Source organism: Euprymna scolopes, chromosome 11 (assembly GCF_053919585.1).
Source record: "Euprymna scolopes isolate OS-2025 chromosome 11, ASM5391958v1, whole genome shotgun sequence".
Classification (NCBI taxonomy): domain Eukaryota; kingdom Metazoa; phylum Mollusca; class Cephalopoda; order Sepiida; family Sepiolidae; genus Euprymna; species Euprymna scolopes.
Genome location: NC_136492.1, coordinates 40,049,850 through 40,066,276, shown reverse-complemented (window position 1 = coordinate 40,066,276; position 16,427 = coordinate 40,049,850). Strand labels below are relative to the sequence as shown.

The window sequence follows — 16,427 nt, the reverse complement described above, 5'->3', positions numbered from 1 at the left end:
TAAACTTTTTCCTACCAGAAAAGTTTCTTGTCAAGTTTATTTTATCATAATTGATAAAGCTGGTGGAATTCTTTTTGACTGTTTTTAGATTGTGAAAATAAGTTAGCACAGTTTCTTTGCTGATTTCTGTTGTCTTCTTGAAATATTTTGGCAAAGACAATTTTTGATTTGGTCTTTGTGTCTCATGAAACTGGAACACCATTCACCTTGAAACACAGTTTTGCCCTGCTTGTCAAGGTACCATTTCACTGTTATTTTAAGATCAATGGGAACCCAAATCTGACAGCATGACTAAATATTCAGCAATATATTTTTCTTCATCGGGCCTTAGCACTGTCTGACCACCTGGCACTCTGTGCAGTCTGTCACCAGATGACATTTTCAGGAAGTTGGAAAAGATGACCTTGGTATTCTATAGTCTTTGCACACCTTCCTCTGACTTTTACCATCTTGCAAGTCTGCAACAGCTTTGTCAATTTTTATTAAAACAAAAACAATAAAATAGCTTTATTAACTCTTTTTTTTTTCTTTTTTTTTATGTCAATTAGTGTTGTGCCAATGAATCGGAATCGGTTAAATCGGTAATTAACCAAAATAACCAATAAATATTAATTACCCATGCGGGGTCGCAGAAATACCTGGATTAGGACCCAGGCGCGGGGCGAACCCCCTCGGAGCTGATGGACCCGTAGTTCTTCCCAGGTCATCCGTCTAGGAGAAGGAAAACTCTGAAACTAAACCAAGGGGAGGGAGGCCTCTTCAGTCCTGGATGACAACCTTCCTAGAGCTGGTGACTCAAACAAATCACCGGTTGGCAAACCTAAACTGCTTAAGGAGGAGATAGACTCTGTCTATCGCACGGCTTTCATACTCCTTCTTTACCTATTGGCCAGGCGTAGAGGTACTATCACAGGGACTCGTTTGAATCACCCAGTGGTTGACCTTGTTTCCTGACTAGGGCAATGAACTCCGCTTTTCCCCACTCCCGCCACATCCCATCCCCCTAAACTGGACACAGTGAGGTGCTTCAGTGCCATATATGTCAGTGCAGTTGGACTGGGCTGGCTTTGCCTAATGGATTGAGGGTACCGGATTGACAGTTCCTGGCTGCTGTTTCCGACTGATAGTACAGGAGCCCTAACTCTTTGGTAGCGCTTAGAGCGGCTGCTCCATCAACAGTTGTAAAATATCGGGATGTTTGTAGTGCCGTGTCGCGCATGAAAAGGGACCCTGCACTCATCCCCGGTGGGCTTTCCTGAGGCCACAATCCTGTGGGTGAGGACAGCTGATAGTCTACTTGTATTGCATGTCTGGTATTCTGCACAACTACTTGTCCAGCACCCCCTCACTCACCCACCCTAACTGAAACTTTTAAATAAAATAAAATGAAATGACAGCTCAAGCAAAAGTTACGTTTAAACTAGGACCAAACTTAAAGAAAACCAACCTGCCTCCTCCCTTGAGGCTTGCATTTACTAATATCCGCAGGCTTAGAACTTAGATGATGTTGAGTCATTTCTCCTTGTAAACACCCCGAATATCTTAGCATTAAGTGAAACTAACCTTCACTCCTCCATTCCCTCTAACCACTTTAACATGCTTGGTTATCTCCCACTCTACCGTAAGGACTCGGACAGACATATGCATGGACTTGGAGTCTATATTCGAAACACCCTCCCCCTGACTAGAGAAATAAAACTAGAATCAGAGGACCAGGCCTTTATGTGCTTCAGACTTAATATGCAACACAATATTAGCTACTTGTATTTTCTCTACCGCTCTCCCTCAAACCAAGACTGTACCCTAATAAACAAAGTCTCAGACAGCATAGATATAGCACTCTCCCTCGATACTAGCGCACAAATACATGTATTTGGTGACTTCAATGTCCACCACAGTAACTGGCTAGGATTCTCTAATCACACAGATGTAGCTGGTAACGCAACACATAGCTTCTCTATATCCCATTCCCTATCTCAGTTGGTTACATTTCCGACACGTTTCCCAGACCAGCACGATCAACATGCCTCACTTCTAGATCTCTTTCTGACAACGGTTCCCAATGACTGTACAACAAATGCCCACAGCCCACTCGGGAATGCTGATTACGCTGTGATAATGGTAGAAATCAGCCTAAATTCTCGCCCTAAAACTGAAGACCCACTACTCAAAACAACGAGGTATTACAAAAAGGCTGATTGGGAAGCCATCAGGGAGCTCATCAGAGATGCCCCCATGGCAAAATATCTTTACTCTTCCAGCGGAACAGTGTGCAAATGAGACCACTGAATGGTTCAAAACTGCTATTAAAGCACATGTTCCCGCACGGAAATTCTATAGCAAGCCCCACTCTCCCCAATGGTTTACTTCTGCTTGTGCAGCTGCCATTTGTCAAAGGCAGCATGCGTTCCGCAGATTCAACCAACATAAGTCCAGCTCAAATAAACAGAAGTTTATAGAAGCTAGAAATAATTGTAAGTGAGTGTGATAGAGACAGCTAAGACAGATTACTCTGAAACCACCAGAAAGCGCATCGAAGCACAGAAATTAGGAACCTGGGATTTTTGGAAAATCTACAACAGCGTAGTTAATAATGGACAGTCAACTATTCCCCCACTAACAAACAATCATGAGGTTGCTTGCACGGCAACTGACAAGGCTAATCTGCTTGCCAGTCGGTTTGCCTCAAACTCCACACTGAACTCGGTACACCACTCACTCCCTGATTTTCCTCTGCAAACAGACGCCACACTTGACGATTTGAAAATCACCCCTTCTCAGGTACATGCTATTATAAAAAACCTAGCCACCTCAAAAGCATGTGGACCAGATCTCATCCCGGCTGTGCTATTAAAAAAATGCTCTGCCGAGGTTGCTCCAGTTCTGTCCAAACTTTACAATAAATGCCTTAACAAATCTTGTCTTCCCGACTGCTGGAAAACCGCCTCTGTGGTACCAGTCTTCAAGAATTCTGGTGAAAGAACTGACCCACTAAATTATCGCCCCATTAGCCTCCTCCCGCTTTTCGCCAAAATATTTGAGTTCTTAGTTAATCAAGCCCTAGTCCAGCACCTAACAGCTGCTAAACTCCTGACTGACAAACAATATGGATTCAGGCAAGCCCGTTCAACAGCAGATATCTTAACTGTAGTTTCTGAACGTATATACCGTTCATTGGATAAAACAGGGGAGAGTAGAGCGGTGGCCCTTTATATATCTAAGGCTTTTGACAGGGTATGGGACGATGGTCTTCTAAGGAAAATTAGATCATATGGAATCACTGGAAGAATTCATAATGTAATTAAATCCTTCTTAAGTAATAGAAAAATCAAAGTTGTCCTCGACGGTCGTACATCCAAACAATATGACATAAATGCGGGAGTACCTCAGGGGTCTATCCTTGGACTTCTATTATTCCTGATATTCATAAACGACCTCCCTGATAAAATTGTTTCGGAGATGGGTATATTTGCCGATGACACCACTCTCTATAACAGATATGAGGGGAAAACAAATGAACACATATCTAAGGAAATGGCAGAAACACTAGAGGATGACCTCCAATCCGTAGTGGAATGGGGACAAAAATGGTTGGTCACATTCAATGCTGCTAAGACTAAGCTTGTTTCCTTCAATAACTACAAGAAACCTTCTCTATCACTAATAGCAATAGCCAAGAACACATTGCCTGAAAGTACTTCTTTTAAATTCCTCGGCCTAACGTTTACAGGGAATATGAACTGGAATAGATACATTGAGAGCATTGCCAAAGCTGCTGCAAGGAAGGTTGGCTCCCTCTACCGTGCTAGAAAAACTACTTACGCCCGACAGTATCCTATACCTCTATAAGGCAACCATTCGCTCATGTATGGAGTACTGTTGTCACATCTGGGCTGGTGCATCTGCTGCTTGTCTCTCTCTCCTGGACAGGGTTCAAAAGAGTCGCCAACCTGATAGGGCCTGAACTGACATCTAGGCTTCGACCTCTGTCCCATCGACGAGATGTTGCATCCCTCTGCCTGTTCTACAAATACTTTAATGGTGGATGCTCTGACGAACTGCAAACACTTGTACCTCCCCGACGTAACTACCCTCGACAAACCCGACAAGCTACTAAGTCTCATCCCTTTACAGTAGAGATCCCTAGGTGCAAGAAAGCCTTTTACTCCAATAGTTTCTTCCCCAGAACTGCGGGTCTTTGGAACTCCCTTCTGGGATTCTGCTTTCCCAACTGCACTGATATGCAAAATTCAAGTGTAATGTTAATAAACATCTTTCTACTCTTCTCCCTTCATAATGACCCCGCTAATTAAGTCCCTAATAGTAGCCCCCTGCTTCAAAGTGGCACTGTGCCTTGTTTGGGGTGAAAATTGAATAAAAAAAAAAAAAAAAAAAAACAAGAAAATACTGAAACTAAAAATATTTGAAAATATTAAAATCAAATGCTACCTTCATCTAACCTTAAATGCAAAGGAGTTGTGGAAAGTCATGAACTCTCACTTTGTCCTTTGGAGGAAATGAAGACAAACCTACAGGAACAGGGTGTGTAGATGTTCGTAGATTCCAAATCAAGAAAGATACTGAGAAAATCAATACCAACACATACTAACTTTCGATTCCCACACCATACCATTGACATGGATATATGAAAATAAATATAGAAACCTACATCCCAAATCCACTCCAATGCTTCAAGTGCCAGAAGTTTGGACACCAAGATCAGTGCACACGGTCACCAGTGTGTGGAAGATGTGGGGAAAGCGGTCCACACATTGACTGCAGAAAAGATTTTAAATGTGCCAACTGCCTTAGAAACCATAGCACTGGCTCTAGATACTGTGAAACATGGAAAAAAGAAATGACCAAACTAAAACATATAAAGAATATATCTTACCTACTAGGAAAATGATTGAAACTAAAACATATAAAGAATATATCTTACCTACTAGGAAAATGATTGAAACTAAAACATACGCAGATGCAACAGAAAAAATTACTCCAATCAACAATAAAATGGTCACATACGTCAAGCAGATACAACTGACAACAAACTCGATGTCTTAAGCAAATTAATAAAGGAAATGAAAGAACTATTAGAAGAAATGAGGATAATGAATAGTGCAACAGCTGGAACTAATCCAAAAATAAGACACTGCTGAACCAAAAAAAAGAAATAAGACCACAAACCATCTCTACAAAAACAACTGAGCAACCATCAAACACATCACAAATCGGAAAAGAATCAACAATCCCTCCAGACAAAAAAAAAAAACAGGAAACGAGAGATCCTGATCCAAATCCCGAACAAGGACTCCAACTGAAAATAGATTTGAAAGATTGGAGACAATGAAAGTAGAGCATTACTCCAAATGACCCACAAAATAATACAATGGAACATCAGAGGGACAAAAGCAAACCTAAATGAACTATTATTAGTTGCGTGCCAGCGACTCTAAGTCACTCCGTCGGTCGGTCGGTCTGTCTGTAACACTTTTGTGCTTGGCCTTTTTGGTTAAAATCAAAGATCTGTTGTTAATAGATGCTGTTCTTAGCTTTTTAAGCTTTTCTTGGCCTTTTGGCCAAGATGAAAGGGTAGTATCTGTTCCGGCAGATGCTGCAAGCTATGACTAGCAAAGACCAGATGTGGGGGCAACCCCACATGCCTGACCTTTAACCAGCTCCCATTTCCCACCTCTAGGGAGCTGGTCCCCTTTTTCCCTTCCCCCTCCCTTCACTCCTCACATTAAAAATTGGCCTTGTGCCTAATTTGCTCGGTGGGGGAGCAAATAAATACCATCTGTTCCGGCCGATACTGCAAGCAAAGACCATGTATGGGAGAAACCTTTCATATAAGACCTTAGTCAATGTAGGGGCAACCATTCATACCAATTGTCACTATCCAGCTCCCCTACTCCCGGGGGAGCTGGTCCCCATTTCCCCTTCACTCATCACATTAAAAATCAGCCTTGTGCCTAATTTGCTTGGTGGGGGGAGCAAATAAATACCCTTTTCTTGGCCTTTTGGCTAAGATCAAAGTGTAGTATCTGTTCTTAATAGATGCTGTACTTACATTTGTAACTTTTCCTTGGCCACATAGCTAAGATCAAAGTGTAGTATATATTAACAGATGCTGCGCTTAAATTTGTAACTTTTCCTTGGCAATGGAAGGGGAAACCCTTCCATGCTAAGGCATTTTTAGTCGCATGCAAGTCACTCCATCGGTCGGTCTGTAACGCATTTACATTTTATTTATTTATTTATTTATTTATTTTTTAAACAAGGGGTATGGAGTAATATTTTTGTCCCCTGATTTATTTTCAATGGGTCTGTCTGTCCGTTCGTCCAGATGATTGACGGATAACCGTCCATTAGTTTTTCCTGAAATTTTGTCACAAATTATATCTATATATCTATAAAAGTGAACGTGTCTGTCTGTGTGTCTGTCTGTGTACATTTCCCTACGCAATAACTCTGTCAATTTTTAGTCTTTAGACTCGAAATTTGAAATACCGGGTACTGAGATTTGGGAAAATCGATGTGACGGGTGTCAGCCAGAAATTTGGCTGTTAAGGGGTAAAATTTCAACGATTTGACCTTTAAGAACTCTACCAAACTCCTCCGACAATTTTGGGTCTAGACACTTGAAATTTTAGATATAGGTTCCTTGAACCTGGATCTAACTTAATAAAGTGATTTGAGCCCGAAACTATAAATTTTAAGGGGTCATAATAGGGGTCAAATTTTAAAAAAATTGACGTCCGCGGTCTATACCAAATTACTCACACAATTTCTCGTCTAAACATTTGAAATTTTACATAAAGTGTATTCAGAGATAGGGCAAGCTTTTTTATCAGTTTGGGTCGAAAATTTTTAGTTACCAATATATAAATGTATGTATGTATGTCTGTTTGCATGTCTGCCTTAAACTTTCAATAGAGGCGACTGATTTTTTCAAGATCAGTATCGTTTTAAAGTTCGATATTTCATACGACAAATATCGAAAAATTGTCTAAAAACATTATCTTCCCCTTCAACTAGGCACTTTTCTACAGGGGGGGGGGGGTCACTTTTTTCGTCAATATTTTTGAAAGTTATATCTCCTTTATATTATCTAGCCTTAATTTTTAAAAATGTCGCTTCTGGTTTGGCGGTGGTCGTAACAGCATAAACGTTAGGTTTTACTCCGTTCTTTTCCTCCTTTGCGGTACGGGTTCGAGCCTGCCTTCCTACTACCACTTTTTTTTTTTTTGCTCAGCATACACATCCAAACACTCGGGCAACGCCGGGCGCCCATGCTAGTTTTAATATAAATGTGCATAGTGAAAAAAAAAATTTTTTTTTTTTTTTCCGAAAAATCCTGTTTTGCTCGCAGGGGCTCAAAAGGGGTCAAAAATGACACTTTTTTGTCCCGTAACATTTGATCCATCCATTAGATTTTTCTGAAACTTGCCCAAATGTGGAGGGCATTGTTCTTAATTATAAATTCAGTATGGGTGACCCTGGCAAAAGTCTGGTTTGCATCCCCTGGGGGCTTTTAGTGTTGAAAACGCCCTTTCTTCTGGCACGTTTTTTATATTTCTCAACAAAAACTTGATATGTCTATATAGTGGTTTCCCATGTTGCTGAATGTAGATATAAATGTATTAAGGTGTGAAACTGCACTGTTTGTCCATTGTCACTGGTATTCGCCATTCCAAGTGGCTCATAAGGGGTCAAAAATGTACCAAAGTTTAAAAAAATGACACTTTTTGCCCCATAAATATTTACCTATCCATTAGATTCTTCTGAAACTTGTCCAAAATGCGCAGGGCATTGTTCTTAATATAAATTCAGTATGGGTGACTATAGCAAAATTTTGCTTTGCGTCACCCTGGGGACTTTTAGTGCTAAAAATGCCCTTTTTTCATATTTCTCAATAAAAAAACTTGATATGTATATCTATATAGTGCTCTCCTATGGTGCTGAATTCAAATATACATGTTACGGTGTAAAACTGCATAGTTTGTCCATTCTCACTGGTATTCAGCATTCCAAGGGACTTTTCCTTGGCCACATGGCTAGAATCAAAGTGTAGTATCTGTTCTTAACCGATGCTGCACTTGTTTGTAACTAATAAGTAAATGTCTTACAGACGGACGGACCGACGGAGAATAGTTTTTTTTTTTTTTTTTTTTTTTTTTTTTAAATGCATACCATAGAATAGTTTTTTTTTTAGTCATGTGCAAACAACTCTATAAGTCATTCGGTCGGTTCGTAATACATGTACTTTTTATTTCTTTTTGTTTATTATACCACTATTTATTGGTTTTCAGGTTTCTTGAATACAAAAATAAAGTTTCAAATTCCCTAAATCAAATAATTTTTGTGATATAAAGAGGGGGATCACTTTTCTGTATTAATTTAATGTAAAATGATCACCCACTTTACAACCAGTCAGTCTCAAAGCCATTGACGTCCTTCTCCAGATCATTCAAGTTGTTTTTGAAGGATTCCAGTTATTTTTTTAAGCATTCAAGTCCTTAAGGTCATCCAATTCATCCTTAAGTTCATTAAAGTCATTCTAAGTCATTTACTTTCTATTTAAGTCATTTCAGCCCATTTTTCGGTCATTTTAGTTTATCTTTAAGAATTTCATGTCAATCCTACATTCATGCATTCATTCATTAACACGAGAGCACGTGACTAATGGCTATCGGCCTTGTTATTAATAACAAACATAAGCCCAGCAATTGTCTGTCTACAGGAGACCTTCCTGAAAATAAATAATACCATCAACATAAAACACTACAAATCTTACAACTACAAAAACAAAGATATGGACAGAGCTTCTGGAGCCAGATCAATACTCGTGAAGAACGAAGCCCCCAAAGACAAATATAAACACAAACTTGCAAGCAATTGCAGTTTCAGTGACTCGAACCATAACACTTTGCTCAATCTGCATCCCCCCCCCAACCCCCAGAGATACAATCAATGAAACTGAATTAACTCAATTAATAAAATAACTCCCTAAACCATTTATTCTGCTGGGAGACCTCAGCAGTAACAATGTAATATGGGGAAGTAAAGAGACAAATAAAAAAGAAATAGAAAACATAATAAACAAAAATAATCTATGCTTCCTTAATAATCAAAACTATACCTATACGTGCCCAGCAACACATACTCTCACCGCCATCGACCTTACCCTATGTGACCCATCCATATATATGGACTATGATTAGAGAATACACAATGACACCTGTGGGAATGATCATTTCCCAATCATTCTGGAAAGTACTAGTACTGAACAAAAAAGCACCCAAATGGAACCTACATAAAGCAGATTGGGAAGACTTCCAGGAACAGTGCAAAAACCAATTAATAACTGAAAAGAAAGATGACCATCTGGACTACTTCATCAAAACACTCACAAACATAGCAAATAATACCATACCGAAAACAACAAAACCAACATTCACAACAAACCTTGGTTCACAAAAGAATGCAGAAAAGCTATCAGAGCTCGATGAACTGCCTTAAGAAAATTCAAAAAGAACCCAACAAGCGAAAACCTGGATTTCTCCAAAAACAGAGCAAAAGCCAGACGAATCATAAAGGAATCCAAAAGAACAACATGGAGAAATTATGTATCCAAAATTAATGTGAATACAAAGGCAAAAACGGTTTGGAATATGATGAGGAAAATAGGAAAGTGTAATATCTCGCATCTCTAAGGACAACAAAATATACACAGATCAAAAAGACATTTCCAATAACCTGGCAGATAATTTATCAAAAATCTCATCATGCGACAAACAGAAATTCAAAAAGAAAGAAAAGAAAATCCAATTTAAATCACAAAATACTGAAAAATACAACCAACCTCTTACCTTGTCTGAACTAAAAGAATCTCTAGCTAAATCCCATGACACAGCTACAGGTACCGATGAAATCCTCAAAAAAACTTCCAGAAACCTCAATGAAATACTTACTTGAAATTTTCAACATTATATGGTCCAGTGGAAACGTACCTGGGACATGGCAAGAGGCCACAATAATACCAATCCCCAAATCTGAAAACTCAAACATCCAATCCCAATCAAATAACGCTTCAGATTCATTGAATTTCAGACCAAGCTGTATTTGTAAAACCATGGAAAGGATTATAAACAGAAGACTGATTTGGTTCCTCAAAACAGAACCTTATCACGAAATTTCAATCGGGATTCAGGAAAAACTGGAGCTCAATAGACCATCTAGTCAGACTGAAAACCTTCATTAGAGAGGCCTTTCTAAGGAAGGAACATCTTACAGCAGTGTTCTTTGACATGGAAAAAGTTTATGACACTGTATGGAAGTATGGTGTTGGAAAAGATCTGAAGGACTAAAAGGCAGAATGCCAATTTTTATTGAAAATTTTCTAAAAAAAACAGACTGTTCAGAGTAAAGGTTGGCACAACCCTCTCGGAATTGAAGGAACAAGAAAATGGAGTACCTCAAGAGAGTATTCTGTCAGTGACCCTGTTCAGTATTTGAATAAATAACATTGTAAAAAAACGTTAATCCTGGTGTAGACTGCTCCCTATATGTGGATGACTTTTTAATAGGTTGCAGATCGAAATATATACCTATAATCGAAAGGAAACTTCAATTGTGCCTAAACAAAATAATGAAATGGACAGAAGAAAATGGATTTAAATTCTCGAGGAAAAAAACGAAATGTATGCATTTCTGCAAACTAAAGAACATGCACAATGATCCTGTCCTAACCATGGAAGGAGCACCTATACCCGTTACTGACCAGTACAAATTCTTGGATTTTTTTGGGGTAAAAAGTTGACATCCCACACATAAATTATCTGAAAAAAAATGTAACAAAGCTTTAAACCTTCTGGGAGTAGTAGCACATACTGATTTGAGGTGCAGACAGGGAAACACTACTTAAATTTTACAGAGCACTAGTCTGCTCAAAGTTAGACTCTGGTTGTTTCTTTGAGTGGACTAGTGCTCTGTAAAGTGTTTCCCTGTTTGAACATCATATATAAAAAGCCTAGACCCTATACACCATACTGGCCTAAGATTGGCCCTAGGAGCATACATCTCCCAACTGACAATTATAAGATTCCTTATACTGACCTTAGACCCCAGATAAAAGCACACATACAAAGAAAATGGCAACTACGATGGAATCCACATGAAAGCAGCAAACTATACTCCATAAAACCTAAACTTAAGGAACGATGTCCAAACACCAAAAGATCATGCCGAAAAGATATAATACTGACTCGACTACGCACAGGACACACCAATATAACCCACTCATATATACTCGATGAAGAATCAGCACCAGAATGCATGCCATGCCAAGAAAGGCTCACAGTGGAACACATCCTAGTTAAATGTACTGACCTTGCCCCAACCAAAAAACTATACTATGTGGAAAACAATATAGAGGACCTTTTTGAAAAAGTCAACCCAATGAATATCCTATCATACCTAAAAAAAAAAAAAAGTAAATCTATATATGAAAATCTAAGAAAACCTAAAGACATCCATATATAAATATTCAACTATAAATACAACATCTGAAATATGCACACAACTAATCTCTTTTGAAAAACTCTTTCAACTTTTAATGGCAAATAAAAAAAAAAAGGTTGAAAAAGTCGTTAAACTCATTCAATCCAATCCATTCAGGTGTATAACCATTGATATCTTATATGATTTTATGTAGTGATATGTCTGATATATACTCGATTGTCAAAACAATGGAAAGAATATGCTGTTGTCATAGCCCTGGTTATCATACATATAAATTCCTATTAATCACTTACAAATGATTTTCTTCATAAAAATAAGTCTCTAAGTGAAACTAACCTATACTCCTCCATCCCCTCTAACTACTTTAACATGACTGAATATCTCCCACTCTGCCGTAAGGACTCTGACAGACATATGCACAGACTTGGAGTTTACATTCGTAATACCCTTCCCTTAACTAGAGAAACAAACCTAGAATCGGACGATCAAGCCTTTATGTGCTTTAGACTTAACATGCAACACAACATTAGCTACTTTTATTTTCTCTACCGCTCTCCCTCGACCCAGGACTGCACCATAATAAACAAAGTCTCTGACAGCATAGACACAGCACTCTCCCTAGACACTAGTGCACAAGTACATGTATTTGGTGACATCAATGTCCACCACAAAAACTAGCATGGATTCTCTAATTACACAGACGCAGCAGGTAGCACAACACATTGCTTCTCTATATCTCACTCCCTATCATAAATGGTTACGTTCCCAACCCGTTTCCCTGACCAGTAAGAACAATACGCATCACTTCTAGATCTGTTCTTGACCACAGCTCCCGATGATTGTAAAACGAATGCCGACAGCCCACTTGGGAATGCTGAGCATGCAGTGATAATGGTTGAAATCGCTCTAAACTCTAGAGCCAAAACTGAAGAGCCATTGCTCAAAACAACGAGATATTATAGAAAGACTGACTGAGAAGCCATCAGAGATCTTATCAGAGATGCCCCATGGGAAAATATTTTTTCTCTTCCTGCTGAACAGTGCGCAAATGAAACCACTGAATGGTTCAAAACTGCAATAGAAGCACATGTCCCCATGCGGAAATTTTATAGGAAGCCCCACTCTCCTCAATGGTTTACTTCAACTTGCGCAACTGCCATTGCTCAAAGGCAGCATGCATACCGCACTACATAAGTCCAGTTCAAACAGACAGAAGTATATAGAAGCTAGAAATAACGTTAAGAAAGAAATAGCGACAGCTAAAAGAGAACTTACTGAAACCACTAAAAAAACGCATCGAAGCACAAAAATTGGGAACTCGTGACTTCTGGAAAATCTACAACAGTGTAGTAAATAATGGGCAATCAACAATTCCCCCATTAACCAACAATCACGAGGTTGTTTGCTCAGCAACCAAGAAGGCTAACATGCTTGCCAGTCAGTTTGCCTGAAACTCCACACTGGATCCTCTCAACCACTCCCTACCTGACTTTCCTATGCGGACAGACGCCACGCTAGACGATCTGAAAATCACCCCTGCTCAGGTGCATGCTATCATAAAAAAACCTTGACACTTCAAAGGCATGTGGACCCGATCTCATCCTAGCTGTGCTATTAAAAAAGTGCTCAGCTGAAGTAGCTCCAGTTCTCTCCAAACTATACAACAAATGCCTTAATGAATCTTGCTTTCCAGGCTGTTGGAAAACTGCTTCTGTGGTGCCAATATTCAAGAATTCTGGAGAAAGAATGTACCTATTAAATTATCGCCCCATTAGCCTCCTCCCACTTTTTTTCAAAATATTTGAGACCATAATTAACCATGCTCTAGTCCATTACCTTACAGATGCTAAACTTCTGACTGACCAACAATATGGATTTAGACAAGCCCGTTCCACAGCAGACATCCTCACTGTAATCTCTGAACGTATATACCACTCACTGGACAAAGCCGGGGAGGGCAGAGCGGTAGCTCTAGATATATCTAAAGCTTTTGACAGGGTATGGCATGAGGGTCTCCTCAGGAAAATTAGATCATACGGTATCACTGGGAGAATACTAAACATAATTAAATCCTTCTTAGATAAGAGAAAAATCCAGGTTGTCCTCGACGATCGTACATCTAAACAATGATATAAATGCGGAAGTGCCCAAAGGGTCTATCCTTGGACCTCTGTTGTTCCTAATATTCATAAATGACCTCCCCGACAAAATTGCCCTGAGATGGGTATATATGCTGATGACACCACACTCTATAACGGGCATGACAGGAAAACAAATGAACGCATATCTAAAGAAATGGCAGAAACACTAGAGGATGACCTCCGAACTGTAGTGGAATGGGGACAAAAATGGATGGTCACGTTCAATGCCATCAAGACTAAACTAGTTTCCTTCAATAAATACAAGAAACCTCTGCCACCAATAGCAATGGCCAACGACACTTTATCTGAGAGTACATCTTTCAAACTCCTTGGCCTAACGTTCACAGGAAACATGAGTTGGAACAATTACATTGAAAGCATTGCCAGGGCCGCTGCAAAGAAGGTAGGCTCTCTCTACCGTGCTAGAAAATTACTAACACCCGAAAGTATCCTGTACTTCTATAAGGCCACCATTCGCCCATGTATGGAGTATTGCTGTCATATTTGGGCTGGTGCATCTTCTACTAGTCTCTCGCTCCTAGACAAGGTTCAAAAGAGTCGCCAATCTGATAGGTCCTGAACTGGCATCTAAGCTTCAGCCTCTGTCCCATTGACGAAATGTTGCATCCCTCTGCTTGTTCTACAAGTATTTTAATGGAGAATGCTCTGACGAACTGCAAGCACTTGTGCCCCCGCGACATAAACATCCTCGACAAACCCGACAGGAAGCTAAATCTCACCCCCACACAGTAGAGATCCCTAGATGTAAAAGATCTTTCTATTCCAGTAGTTTCTTCCCCAGAACCGCTAGACTTTAGAATTCCATTCCAGGTCCCTGCTCCACCAACTGTACTGACGTGCAGAAGTTCAAGTGTAACGTGAACAGACACCTTGTTGCCTAAATCCCTACATAGTACCCCAGTAGATGTTACCCCTGATAGTAGCCCCCTACACCAAAGTGGCAATGTGCCTTGTTTGGGGTGAAAATGTAATTTAAAAAAAAAAAAATTAAAAAAAAAAAAAAAAAACTTTCAATTTGTGATTTTTTTTTTTTGCACAGAAGCTTGTCAGCATGATCCTGCGATTTCAGTTTACCTCCTTTTTCTATTGTATTGAATCAACTGAGTGAAAGCCAGGAGACAGTTGAAAGTGATGGTAGTGTTAGTTAAAAGTAAAGTTTTAAGAAACACGTTATATCAGATTGGTGCAAAAGTTTTTGCCGGGTTGTAGAACAGATGTATGAGGCGCTCTGTGCCAAACAGGCGAAAATGCCAAAAACAGGTAGAGCACGTTTTGCTAGTGAGCACATGTTATTTTCACCATGTTACTTTAAGCGACAACTATGCCAGAGTGGCAAAGCGATATCACTTAGTCGACCAGCTGAGAAGATAGAGCATGAATGGGAGAATGAAGTACCACTGGCAGTTTCGCCTCTCTGGCATCGAGCGTCTCATATTAAACCATTGATTTATTTTATACATAATGTGATTACATAGACCTATAACCATGATTAATTTATGACTTTTTTTATTCAAATTATTAAAGCAGCATTCATATTCTTCTGCAATATTTTCACTAATGTTGACATGAAAACGACTTTAATCGGCAAAAAGAGGGTTCTTTCATTATTCTCACATGGCATTTCTGACAAAAGATCTCCTACAAGAATTTGGTCAGGAAATCTTGCCCCATCCTGCAAATTCTCATAACCTAGCTCCCTCAGATTATTGCTTATTTTATGGATTACAAAAGCATTTAGATGAGTTTAGGTTTCAATGACAGGGAGATTGAACAGGAGCTAGATTCATATTTTATTAATAATTAATAAGAATTTTACAAGCGCGACATTTATAAACTTGCTTGTCAGGGTGCTTGGAGGTGTGTGTTGAGAGAAAAAAAAAAAAAAAAAAGTGGGAGTAGGTAGGCAGGCTCGAACCCATACCACGAAGGAGGAAAAGAATGTGAAAAAAAAATGACGTGTTTGCTATTGCGCCCATCGCCAAACCGGAAGTGACGTAGGTTTGAATAAGTCTAGACAATCGAATAGCGAAAAAAGCAACCCCTCCCTGTAAAACAGTGCCCAGTTGAGGGTGAAGGAATCAATGTTTTGGCCAATTTTTCGATATTTGTCATCCAAAGGGTCGAGTTTCAAAATGATACCGATCTCGTGAAAATCTGTCGTCTCTGTTAAAAGTTTTAGGCATATGTATAAACAGAGGTGAGATTTATATCATAGATTACTAGTATATAAAATAGTTATCCACAAGCCCGTGTTTTGCTGTCTCTATGAATCGTCAGCATGGTTGATTGTACGGTATAGATACAGCATTTTATATACTAGTAATCTAAGTAAATAAATCTAAAAAAAATTTTTTATATATATATATGTTCATAGTGTATTTGTAAATGTCCAAAAATATGGGGCAACTTTTCATTTCAAAGGGAGAGAAATCAAATTTAATTATCTCTATATAAATAAAATGAACTCATTTTTTCCCGTCGGATTTTGACCTTAATAGGATTAAAAATCAAGATATTTCATGCAAATATAATATGCACAAACAGCAGAACAATATCTGAGGTGTGTTATAGGCTTATTATTTCTCAAATTCCTCGATAATCTTAGATTTCTATACTTTTTCTGCTGAGAAGTCGCGGCCAAAATCGGTTAGGATCAATGGAAGTGGTAAAATATTTTCTCTCTAATAAATTCCTCCTCCCCTTGCCACCACTTAACACCGTTTGGGGATCGTTCACAAGGAA

The 16,427-nt window shown here is 39.1% G+C and overlaps 1 protein-coding gene and 1 pseudogene across 1 annotated transcript in view; both read left to right on the top strand.

Moving 5' to 3' along the window:
• Positions 1-16,427, top strand: part of LOC145287846 (DCN1-like protein 1) — a 53,551-nt gene that overhangs the window by 34,815 nt on the left and 2,309 nt on the right. The window lies entirely within an intron of this gene.
• LOC145288334 (U2 spliceosomal RNA) lies at positions 6,004-6,180 on the top strand (annotated as a pseudogene).